The sequence below is a fragment of the Lissotriton vulgaris genome, chromosome 3_1, assembly GCF_964263255.1.
Source record: "Lissotriton vulgaris chromosome 3_1, aLisVul1.2, whole genome shotgun sequence".
Lineage (NCBI taxonomy): Eukaryota > Metazoa > Chordata > Amphibia > Caudata > Salamandridae > Lissotriton > Lissotriton vulgaris.
This window is the reverse complement of record NC_141689.1, coordinates 1,636,821,414-1,636,834,481: the sequence shown is the minus strand read 5'-3', so window position 1 is coordinate 1,636,834,481 and position 13,068 is coordinate 1,636,821,414. Positions and strand designations below refer to the sequence as shown.

Below are 13,068 nucleotides of genomic sequence, written 5' to 3'. Positions count from 1 at the left end.
GTCCTCTTTCAAAGGATCCCCTACCTGACATTAGAGAAAAAATCCGTCTATCCACCACAACAGCGAGGGATCTTGATATAATCACTAAAAAGGAATTTGAATATCTAAACAACTCACACCCTAGGACACCTGTCCTCTATATTCTCCCCAAGATCCATAAGGACGCCAGGAATCCCCCAGGCCGTCCCATTGTGTCCGGATGCGGGTCAATTCTAGAACCTGTGGGAAAATACTTGGACTCAATTATTAAGGAGTTCGTACCAATTACAGATACCTACATACGGGACACTATGGATCTAATCAACACCATAGAGGACAAACCCTTTGATGCAAACACTCAACTACTGGCAAGTATGGACATTGAGTCACTATATACAAACATTCCTCACCATGAGGGACTCCAAGTGATAAAAAATCTCCTACTCGCAAGACCTCAACCCACCAAAATCCCGACTGAGTTCATCATGGATCTCCTCCGGATTGCCCTTCAAAATAACTATTTCCTCTACAAGACCACCTACTACTTACAAGTGAAAGGAGTTTCTATGGGTGCTTGTTTTGCCCCAAACTTTGCCATCCTCTACGTCCACGAAATGGAAAAATCGCTAATTCTCAACCCAGTCAATCCATATCGTCCCCAGATTCATCTATGGAGACGATACATAGATGATATCTTCCTGATTTGGAATGGACCCCCGGACACTCTACTACCCTTTGTCAATTGGCTCAACGCCGCACAGGAACACCTTAGATTCACCTATGAATACAAATCAAATGACTTACCATTCCTTGACGTGAACATCCATGCCGAAGACGGAATCCTGGGTACTTCGCTCTTCCGTAAATCTACGGAACGAAATACACTTTTGCTATACTCTAGTCACCACCCCAGAAGCCTACGGGATGGCCTGCCATATGGCCAATTCTTACGGATTCGACGAAACTGTAAATGGCGAAAAGACTATTTTAGAGAAGCCGATATACTAGCGGCTAAACTTATCAACAGAGGCTATCCACGTCGTCTAGTATCAAGAGCCAAGAAAAGGGCTTGGTACAACCACCGGGAGGACCTGCTGACACCCAACAACGATAAGAAAACAACAACCAGAATTCCCTTTGTCTCCGTGTTCAGCCCTGACAGCAATATAGTTGCTAAAATAATCAAGAAGAACTGGCCTATCCTACGCCGCCAAGACCAATTTCAAGAACTACCATTGTTTTCATATCAAAGAGGAAACAACATCGCAAAACACCTTGTACACGCCATTACCTGGCCCACCCAACGTCAGGACAAACACACCATCACGGCATCATGGGGCTTGGACCCGGTGCTGGGCCACTACAAATGTCAATCCTGCAGCGTGTGTGATCTAACATGCAACACCAAAATATTCAATTACAATGGAGTATCACACAAACTGAACCACCACTCCAACTGCAAGACTCAAAATGTAATCTACGCCATCCGCTGCCCATGTGACCTCCTCTACATTGGCCAAACGACTCAAATGGTCAAACAAAGGATTATACAACACAAGAGCAGAATTAACTGTAAAGTCCTAACTGCTCCACTAGTCACTCACTACCTTGAGAAACAACATACTGAATCAGACTTGTGGTGGATGGTCATTGAAAAACCAACATTACCAGTTAGAGGGGGGAACATGACACTCCTCTTAAACAGAGCTGAATGCAAATGGATCTCACGCGTTGATTCCGTCAACCGAGGCCTAAACACCCTTGATGAGTGGAATAGCACCATTACAGTATAATAATGTCAATTCGCATTCCACGTAACTCCCTGTCCACCTCTTTTCTCTCCCCTTTCCTGTTCTCCCCCTCCTCATTTCTACCTTCTCTTCCCCATCCCCTCCCCCTCTCTCTTCTTCTTTTTTTTTCTCTTTTCTTCTTTCCTTTTTCTTGTTTTTTCCCCCCTTCCCTTCCTTCCTCCACACTCCTACCACCCAGCCCCGCCCAGTCCTTCCTCTAACTGAAGCATGTATATTAATCCTCTGGTTTCACACCATAGATGTTCTTGGACACCAGCTTCCTGTATTGCCAACACAACAAGGCGTCCATGGAACTTTATATTGATGTTAATTAGTTGCTTGATCCACCAGTCCCCAGTTGTACGTGTAACCCGTCCTCCCAGGGATATTACTAATGTGATTATTAGGCATGTATAAATATACTTCAAATGTTTAATTTTCTACCTATTACGAGAGTTTGTCTGTCCTCGTATGCTTTCCGAGCTGTGATAACCTCTGAAACGTCCCCTTCCTGTTTACTCTCGGTTGACATGGCAACCTGACGACACGTCCCGCCCCCTCCCCCGGCCACTCCCCTGACCATCCGGCCACGCCCCGTCCACTCCTCCTCCCACGAGCCGGTTCATTTACTGCTCGTAGCCCGCCTGCACCTTGTCGCTCCTGCATCCATTGCGAGCCCACCACGCCGGGAGAGCACTCATCGCCCGTTCCAGCCCTGAATTAATACAGGTACGGTAAACAACGGTTTCCCCGTTTACCTCGCTCACCCTTTCGCACTCTGCTAGATCGGCGCGCTAATACCCTTCCTCTCTGCCCGCAGGCTTCCCGCTGTTGACTCCCAGAAGCAACGATCAGGTAATCGTTTACCCGTTGGCTTCACCTTTGAAACATGTACAATGCAATTTCTAATATGCCCTTTCCTTCCTCCAGCCCGCCCCTTCGCTAACTCAGACCGAAGGAGCCTTCTCACGCAAATTTTACACGCGTGTGCGGGTATGTACTTGTACATGACTTTTTCACCCCAGCTCACTTGTAACTAACCTTCTTTAGTCACTACCCCATGAGACTCTCCAAGGGCACACAGCATTTATTCACACACGACAGCCCTGATACCAGCCATCACCTAGAGCATGGATTATAAACCGGGTGACTAATTACACGCCCATAACTCCTTTGGGACTCACGGAACTATCATGTGCACCTAGTGATACGTGCCTGCTCACCACCCGATATAGCCCCCCCCCACCTTGGATATGTCCCACCCTTAGTCAGTCCCCTTTCCCTCCCCCCACCCATGACCGCCCAGCCTAGTACTTACCCGCCCTTTCTTCTTACAGCACTGCCCTCATCGACAACCTTGTCCTGAAGACGATCCCGACTAACGGGGATCGAAACGCCGTCGACATTGCAGCATTATTTGTTGACGCATTTTACGTTTTGTGCTCCGAATAATTCATTGAAGTTTACTTTAAAGTAATTACAACTTGAAACTGTGGAGCCATCACTGTACATAATTTTTGTCACTATGCGCCGTTTATGCTGCTCACTCCAGCACTTGCACTTTCACTTATTGTAAATATCACCATTCACCAAGTGTCCGTTCTGGTTGTCACATGATTTGCTCGACACAGTGCTGTTTAACTATATTTAGCCATGTGAAAGACCCCTAAAAACCTGCTAAATAATAAGCTTTTTCTTAAAAAACGTTCTTGAGACTCCTTGGTTCTGTCCTGTTCTTTGTAATGCTAACTGCATACTGCATTTAATTGACTTTCATTAAGACCAGTTGGGAATTGTCTCTTTTTTCCTTCTTCCCTTCAGGCCGTGGCAGGTGGAAATGGAGACTGTGAGGCTCCGACTCGGCAGGCCCCGCCTACAGGGAGGCACGGGTGCCTGTCTTCTGTCTTCTACTTCTCCGCGCTCTCTCCCTGGCTACGAAGCGCGGGGTGGGCTCCCGCCTTCGTTTTAAAACAAAGTAGAGTCACCCACGGGGTGGGCACCCGCCGAGGTCAGTGAAGGGCGGGGTAGGCTACCGCAGTATTGAAAGGCAGGCAAGAGTGGCAAAATGCGGGTTGGCCTCCCGCCTAATACAAAGAAGCCAAAGTGCCCAATAAAGTGGGGTGGACACATGCTAAAAATAGGCAAAACGCGGGGTGGGCTCCTGCTGTTTCAAATAAGCCTCAAACTCGGCAAAGTGTAGCAGGATCAACGCTCCTTCTTCCTCAGAGTCCAGGCCATTAACTTAAAGCGCTCACGAGGCGTTGGAGGGCACTAAAAGCTTCAGGGACAAGAAATAGTGTTCCTCTTCTCCTGGCATATTAAAGGTAGCGCTCTGGCAGCACAGCACTGTAGGCGGCAGCTCCTCTCTTCTCCTGGGCAGACCACGTGTCCACAGGGCGCTCGACAGCAGGTAGCTGGAAGTAAGGTATAGCACTCCCCAGGTACTGGGCTTAGGAAGGCAGGAGAGCAGGCAGGCAATACTGGGTAAGATCCTCAGGCAGTGGGCACTCATCAAGACAGGACAGCAGTTCCTAGGAACAGTCAACCCCCGAAGACGGCTGAAATGCCAGAAACCGGTCCCCGGAAGCTTGTTTCCTTTCCAGTGAAAGAATTGGCTTGGTAGTTTGGTCTGCCCTGTTGCCATGATACACTGGGCCAGGGACAGACTAATTTGCATGTAGCCAGGTTCTGAGCTGGGATGGTGAAGTGAGCTAAAAAACGGTGATGGATCAAGCCCTGATCTTTGGAATGGGTAGGAGTGTTCTGCTTAATTCAGAATACTCTGTCCATCACCACCCCCTTTTCTGAATCGTTTTGTCCACCATAAGCGTGGAAGGGTATACTCAGATGTGAGTCCCTTGCTCACTGCACCATCAGGATTCAAGCAAGCCGGGCCGAAGACGGCTGAAATGCCAGAAACCGGTCCCCGGAAGCTTGTTTCCTTTCCAGTGAAAGAATTGGCTTGGTAGTTTGGTCTGCCCTGTTCCCATGATACACTGGGCCAGGGACAGACTAATTTGCATGTAGCCAGGTTCTGAGCTGGGATGGTGCAGTGAGCTAAAAAACGGTGATGGATCAAGCCCTGACCTTTGGACTGGGTAGGAGTGTTCTGCTTAATTCAGAATACTCTGTTCATCACCACCCCCTTTTCTGAATCGTTTTGCCCACCATAAGCGTGGAAGGGTATACTCAGATGTGAGTCCCTTGCTCACTGCACCATCAAGATTCCCCCTGCCCCCACCACATCTTCAACAGAGCCGCCAACACCATCGCACCCATGCTCCGCCAAACCATCAACCGCTCCCTGGCGACCGCCTCGTTCCCCGACGACTGGAAACACGCCGAGGTCAACCCCCTCCTAAAGAAACCCTCAGCGGACCCCACCGACCTCAAAAACTACAGACCCATCTCCCTGCTCCCGTTCCCAGCGAAAGTCATCGAGAAAGCCATCAACAGCCAACTCGCCACATTCATTGAAGAACACAACATCCTCGACTCCTCCCAGTCCGGCTTCAGAAAAAACCACAGTACGGAAACCGCCCTCCTCGCCGCAACAGACGACATACGCACCTTACTGGACAAAGGAGAAACAGTAGCCCTCATCCTCCTCGACCTATCAGCGGCGTTCGACACAGTCTCCCACCACACCCTAATACGCAGACTCTACGATGCAGGAATCCAGGACAAGGCCCTCGACTGGATCTGCTCCTTCCTCTGCGGCAGGACGCAGCGGGTCAGACTCCCCCCTTTCCTCTCGGACCCCACACCGATCACCTGCAGAGTCCCCCAGGGCTCCTCCCTCAGCCCGACGCTCTTCAACGTCTACATGGCTCCACTTGCCCCCATCGTCAGAACCTACGGACTCAACATCGTGTCATATGCAGACGACACCCAGCTCATCCTCTCCCTATACAACGAGCCCAACACCGCCAGACGCAACTTTCGAGAAGGCATGGAAGCCGTCGCCAAATGGATGAAAAACAGCTGCCTTCAACTAAACACCAACAAAACAGAAGTACTCATCATGGGCCCAAACCCCGATGCCTGGAGCGACACCTGGTGGCCCACCGCCCTCGGAAACCCGCCAACCCCCACAGACCACGCACGCAACCTGGGAATCATCCTGGACTCCGAGCTCAAAATGGACCGCCAAATCAACTCTGTCTCATCTTCCTGCTTCCACACCCTCCGCCTCCTTCGTAAGACCTTCAAATGGATCCCCCTCGAACACCGAAAGACAGTCACTCACGCCCTGGTCACCAGCAGACTCGACTACGGCAACGCACTCTACGCCAGAATAAACAAAAACCTCATCCGCAAGCTACAGAACATCCAGAACGCCGCCGCAAGACTGGTCCTCAACCTGCCAAAACACTGCCACATCTCCCAGCACCTGCGCACACTCCACTGGCTCCCCGTCGAGGCGAGAATCACCTTTACGATGCTCACCCACGCACACAAGGCCCTCCACGGCACCGGACCAGCATACCTGAACAGCCGACTCAAATTCCACGCACCCCAAAGGACCCTACGATCAGCCCAGCTTTCCTACGCCGTGGTCCCCCGCACCAGAAAGACCAGATCGGGAGGCCGCTCCTTCTCCTTCCTCGCGGCCAAAGCATGGAACGCCCTTCCGCCTCACCTCAGACAGACAACATCGCTCCCCATCTTCGCAAGAAACCTCAAAACCTGGCTCTTCGACAGACCCCCTCCTTGATGGAATGGAACCTGCACCCCCCCAACCCCCCCACCCCTAGCGCCTTGAGACCCTTACGGGTGAGTAGTCGCGCTTTAACAAACTCCTGATTGATTGATTGAAGATTCAAGCAAGTCGGGCCGAAGATGGCTGAAATGCCAGAAACCGGTCCCCGGAAGCTTGTTTCCTTTCCAGTGAAAAAATTGGCTTGGTAGTTTGGTCTGCCCTGTTCCCATGATACACTGGGCCAGGGACAGACTAATTTGCATGTAGCCAGGTTCTGAGCTGGGATGGTGCAGTGAGCTAAAAAACGGTGATGGATCAAGCCCTGTTCTTTGGACTGGGTAGGAGTGTTCTGCTTAATTCAGAATACTCTGTCCATCACCACCCCCTTTTCTGAATCGTTTTGTCTGGTAAACAGTCATAATATCGATTCCAAAATATAGAATGGACATAATATCGAAGTAAAAATATAGAATGGACAAAATATCGAATGGACACAATATAGTGGTTAAAAATATCGAATTTAAGGTAAGTAATATCAATTTTCAAAATATCGAAGTCAAAATATCGAAGTATACAATATAGGCATTTAATATATCGATTTATTAATAATATACATTTTTTTAAAGTGTTTTGTATGTTAGTATATGTGTGAAAAGTGTATATTAATTTTTGTAATGTATGTTTAATGTATTTTAAGTAATTAATTTTATGTTATTTAATTTTTGCGTAATTTAATTCTGTAGCGGGTTGTGGGTTTATAGGGGAATAGGGTGGGAAGTAATTTAATTGTAATTAATTAAATATTTTTATTTATTTATTGGTATTCATTTTGAATTTATTGTTATTTTTTAATTGGTAATTAATTTTTATTAATTGATTAATTGCCAATTCATTTGTATTAATTGATTAATTGTTAATTATGTTAATTTTCTAAATTTATTTTCTGTAGCGGGTTGTGGGTTTATAGGGGAATAGGGTGGGAAGTAATTTAATGGTAATTAAGTAAACTTTTTTTCATTTATTGGTATTGATTTTAAATTTATTGTCAATTAATTTTTAATGGGTAATTAATTTATATTAATTGCCAATTAATTTTTAATAATTGGTAATTATTTTGTATTAATTAAATATTTGATAATTATGGTAATTGTATTAATGTATTTTCTGTAGTGAGATGTGGGTTTATAGGGGAATAGGGTGGGAAGTAATGTAATTGTAAATAATTACATATTAAAAACACTTTTTGTGTATTGATAATTAATTTACTGTTAATTTTTAATTGGTATTAATTTTTATTATTAATTAGTTTTTGTTATCGAAAATTAATTAGTTGTTAAATAATTATGAAAAGGTTGTTAATTTTTAATAACTAATATGTAGTTGTATTTCTAATTAATTATTACATAATATTAAATTGGTTATTAATTTCAATTAATGTTTTATTGGTATTGATATTTAATTTATTTTTAATAATATATTAAATCATTACTTTCCCTACTGTCAAACTCACTGGAGTGGGAATAGTAATTTTCATCCCTACGCTATCCAAAGCTTTCCCTACTGTTGCACTATCTGGAGTGGGAATACTAATTTTCAAACTCCCGCTATCCAACTTTTTCCCTAATGTTGCACTCTCTGGACTGGGAATAGTATTTTTTACCCCTACGCTATCCAACGCTTTCCCTACTGTTGCACTCTCTGGAGTGGGAATAGTAATTTTTACCCCTATGCTATCCAGTGCTTTCCCTACTGTTGTACTCTCTGGAGTGGAAATAGTAATTTTTACCCTTCCAATATCCAACGCTTTTCCTACTGTTGCACTCTCTGGAGTGGGAATAGTAATTCTTACCCCTACGCTATCCAACGCTTTCCCTACTGTTGCACGCTCTGGAGTTGGAATAGTAATTTTTACCCTCCCGCTATCCAACGCTTTCCCTACTGTTGCACTCTCTGGAGTGGGAATAGTAATTTTTACCCTTATGCTATCCAACGCTTTCCCTACTGTTGCACTCTCTGGAGTGGGAATAGTAATTTTTACCCCTACGCTATCCAACGCTTTCTCTACTGTTGCACTCTATGGAGTGGGAATAGTATTTTTTACCCCTACGCTATCCAACGCTTTCCCTACTGTTGCACTCACAGGAGTGGGAATAGTATTTTTTACCCTCCCCCTATCCAACGCTTTCCCTACTATTGCACTCCCTGGAATGGGAATAGTAATTTTTACCCTTATGCTATCCAACGCTTTCCCTACTGTTGCACTCACTGGAGTGGGAATAGTATTTTTTACCCCTACGCTATCCAACGCTTTCCCTACTGTTGCACTCACTGGAGTGGTAACAATAAATGTTACCCTCCTGCTATCCTACGGTAAAATATTGTACATTTTTTATTAATAACTTAAATTAATTATATCTTAATTTTAAGGTTATTTGAGTATTTTTAAGTATGTTTTAGTTAATTATATTTATTATTTCATTACTTTTAAATTACTTTTAAGACATTTAAAAAAATTCGATATTTTGACTGACTATATTTTTTACAGACTATATTTTGGATTCAATATTTTTGTACTTACCTGTTTGTAGATAGGAATTCGATATTTTGGCATTCTATATTTTGGTGACTAAATTTTGGTAAGTCTATATTTTGTCATTCTATATTATGTCAGTGATCCGTTTTGTCCACCATAAGCGTGGAAGGGTATACTCAGATGTTAGTCCCTTGCTCACTGCACTATCACGATTCAAGCAAGCCGGGCCGAAGACGGCTGAAATGCCAGAAACCAGTCCCCGGAAGCTTGTTTCCTTTCCAGTGAAAGAATTGGCTTGGTAGCTTGGTCTGCACTGTTCCCATGATACACTGGGCCAGGGACAGACTAATTTGCATGTAGCCAGGTTCTGAGCAGGGGTGGTGCAGTGAGCTAAAAAACGGTGATGGATCAAGCCCTGATCTTTGGACTGGGTAGGAGTGTTCTGCTTAATTCAGAATACTCTGTCCATCACCACCCCCTTTTCTGAATCGTTTTGTCCACCATAAGCGGGGAAGGGTATACTCAGATGTGAGTCCCTTGCTCACTGCACCATCAGGATTCAAGCAAGCCGGGCCGAAGACGGCTGAAATGCCAGAAACCGGTCCCCGGAAGCTTGTTTCCTTTCCAGTGAAAGAATTGGCTTGGTAGTTTGGCCTGCCCTGTTCCCATGATACACTAGGCCAGGGACGGACTAATTTGCATGTAGCCAGGTTCTGAGCAGGGATGGTGCAGTGAGCTACAAAACAGTGATGGATCAAGCCCTGATCTTTGGACTGGGTAGGAGTGTTCTGCTTATTTCAGAATACTCGGTCCATCACCACCCCCTTTTCTGAATCGTTTTGTCCACCATAAGCGTGGAAGAGTATACTCAGATGTGAGTCCCTTGCTCACTGCACCATCAGGATTCAAGCAAGCCGGGCCGAAGACGGCTGAAATGCCAGAAACCGGTCCCCGGAAGCTTGTTTCCTTTCCAGTGAAAGAATTGGCTTGGTAGTTTGGTCTGCCCTGTTCCCATGATACACTGGGCCAGGGACAGACTAATTTGCATGTAGCCAGGTTCTGAGCTGGGATGGTGCAGTGAGCTAAAAAACGGTGATGGATCAAGCCCTGATGTTTGGACTGGGTAGGAGTGTTCTGCTTAATTCAGAATACTCTTTCCATCACCACCCCCTTTTCTGAATCGTTTTGTCCACCATAAGCGTGGAAGGGTATACTCAGATGTGAGTGCCTTGCTCACTGCACCATCAGGATTCAAGCAAGCCGGGCCGAAGACGGCTGAAATGCCAGAAACCGGTCCCCGGAAGCTTGTTTCCTTTCCAGTGAATGAATTGGCTTGGTAGTTTGGTCTGCCCTGTTCCCATGATACACTGGGCCAGGGACAGATTAATTTGCATGTAGCCAGGTTCTGAGCTGGGATGGTGCAGTGAGCTAAAAAACGGTGATGGATCAAGCCCTGATCTTTGGACTGGGTAGGAGTGTTCTGCTTAATTCAGAATACTCTGTCCATCACCACCCCCTTTTCTGAATCGTTTTGTTCACCATAAGCGTGGAAGGGTATACTCAGATGTGAGTCCCTTGCTCACTGCACCATCAGGATTCAAGCAAGCCGGGCCGAAGACGGCTGAAATGCCAGAAACCGGTCCCCGGAAGCTTGTTTCCTATCCAGTGAAAGAATTGGCTTGGTAGTTTGGTCTGCCCTGTTCCCATGATACACTGGGCCAGGGACAGACTAATTTGCATGTAGCCAGGTTCTGAGCTGGGATGGTGCAGTGAGCTAAAAAACGGTGATGGATCAAGCCCTGATCTTTGGACTGGGTAGGAGTGTTCTGCTTAATTCAGAAAACTCTGTCCATCACCACCCCCTTTTCTGCATCGTTTTGTCCACCATAAGCGTGTAAGGGTATACTCAGATGTGAGTCCCTTGCTCACTGCACCATCAGGATTCAAGCAAGCCGGGCCGAAGACGGCTGAAATGCCAGAAACCGGTCCCCGGAAGCTTGTTTCCTTTTCATTGAAAGAATTGGCTTGGTAGTTTGGTCTGCCCTGTTCCCATGATACACTGGGCCAGGGACAGATTAATTTGCATGTAGCCAGGTTCTGAGCTGGGATGGTGCAGTGAGCTAAAAAACGGTGATGGATCAAGCCCTGATCTTTGGACTGGGTAGGAGTGTTCTGCTTAATTCAGAATACTCTGTCCATCACCACCCCCTTTTCTGAATCGTTTTATCCACCATAAGCGTGGAAGGGTATACTCAGATGTGAGTCCCTTGCTCACTGCACCATCAGGATTCAAGCAAGCCGGGCCGAAGACGGCTGAAATGCCAGAAACCGGTCCCCGGAAGCTTGTTTCCTTTCCAGTAAAAGAATTGGCTTGGTAGTTTGGTCTGCCCTGTTCCCATGATACACTGGGCCAGGGACAGACTAATTTGCATGTAGCCAGGTTCTGAGCTGGGATGGTGCAGTGAGCTAAAAAACGGTGATGGATCAAGCCCTGATCTTTGGACTGGGTAGGAGTGTTCTGCTTAATTCAGAATACTCTGTCCATCACCACCCCCTTTTCTGAATCGTTTTGTCCACCATAAGCGTGGAAGGGTATACTCAGATGTGAGTCCCTTGCTCACTGCACCATCAGGATTCAAGCAAGCCGGGCCGAAGACGGCTGAAATGCTAGAAACCGGTCCCTGGAAGCTTGTTTCCTTTCCAGTGAAAGAATTGGCTTGGTAGTTTGGTCTGCCCTGTTCCTATGATACACTGGGCCAGGGACAGACTAATTTGCATGTAGCCAGGTTCTGAGCTGAGATGGTGCAGTGAGCTAAAAAACGGTGATGGATCAAGCCCTGATCTTTGGACTGGGTAGAAGTGTTCTGCTTAATTCAGAATACTCTGTCCATCACCACCCCCTTTTCTGAATCATTTTGTCCACCATAAGCGTGGAAGGGTATACTCAGATGTGAGTCCCTTGCTCACTGCACCATCAGGATTCAAGCAAGCCAGGCCGAAGACGGCTGAAATGCCAGAAACCGGTCCCCGGAAGCTTGTTTCCTTTCCAGTGAAAGAATTGGCTTGGTAGTTTGGTCTGCCCTGTTCCCATGATACACTGGGCCAGGGACAGACTAATTTGCATGTAGCCAGGTTCTGAGCTGGGATGGTGCAGTGAGCTAAAAAACGGTGATTTATCAAGCCCTGATCTTTGGACTGGGTAGGAGTGTTCTGCTTAATTCAGAATACTCTGTCCATCACCACCCCGTTTTCTGAACCCCCGTAACGTGGCACAGCAGTCTTCCCTCCAGTAAAGGGCTCTCACTGGCCATGTGGACAGTAGGGGGGTACAGATGGGCAGAGAGGCCAGCACACAGGCCCTTGCGGCCGTACCTCCTGGCAGGGTGTCCCCTCTCAAGCAAAGTCCACGCATACTCTGAGCACATGGAGGCACAGCCCCCCTGTATATACTCCCCTCACCCCACCTACTAGAAAGGGCTAGAATCTTCTAGAAGGCTCCTGGCATTCCCAGTCCCAGCAGTCACTGTGGGGGAGGTGTGGGGCACCCTGTCACTCCGAACACTAGACCGCCAACCCTCTCCAGGCAGGCGGCACAAAGTACACAGCAATGGCGTCCATTGTAAAAGTGAAATTTCTGCAATGGTGAAAAGAAAGGTGCGTACACCATTGCACACCATTTATTATTTTGTTCTCACACCACACATGGCATATACATTTCCTACCATGGGGGAGATGACCCCTAAGGGGGGGGGGTCCTAATATACCTATGCAAGTCAGGAAGCACACACACTTGGCACTGCTAACCAGCGCTAAAGTGTCCAACGTCCTACAACCACCCATCCCACAACAGCAAAAAGGCTAGGGGAAAGGCGAAAACATTTGGGATGACCCTGCCAGCAGGGCCATGTCCAACAGTGTGTTTTTCTTCCCGAGCAAAACTCTAGATATGAGTATTTTGTGCAGAAAAACGTCTGGTTCAATCAGAAGCTACAATTGATAATCTGCTTTATTTTAATATTTGAACCAAATGTCGCAAAGCTATGTTCCTTGAGTAGTCTGGTGGA

The 13,068-nt window shown here is 46.6% G+C and overlaps 1 protein-coding gene across 1 annotated transcript in view; it reads right to left on the bottom strand.

Moving 5' to 3' along the window:
• Positions 1-13,068, bottom strand: part of TEK (TEK receptor tyrosine kinase) — a 570,337-nt gene that overhangs the window by 172,558 nt on the left and 384,711 nt on the right. The window lies entirely within an intron of this gene.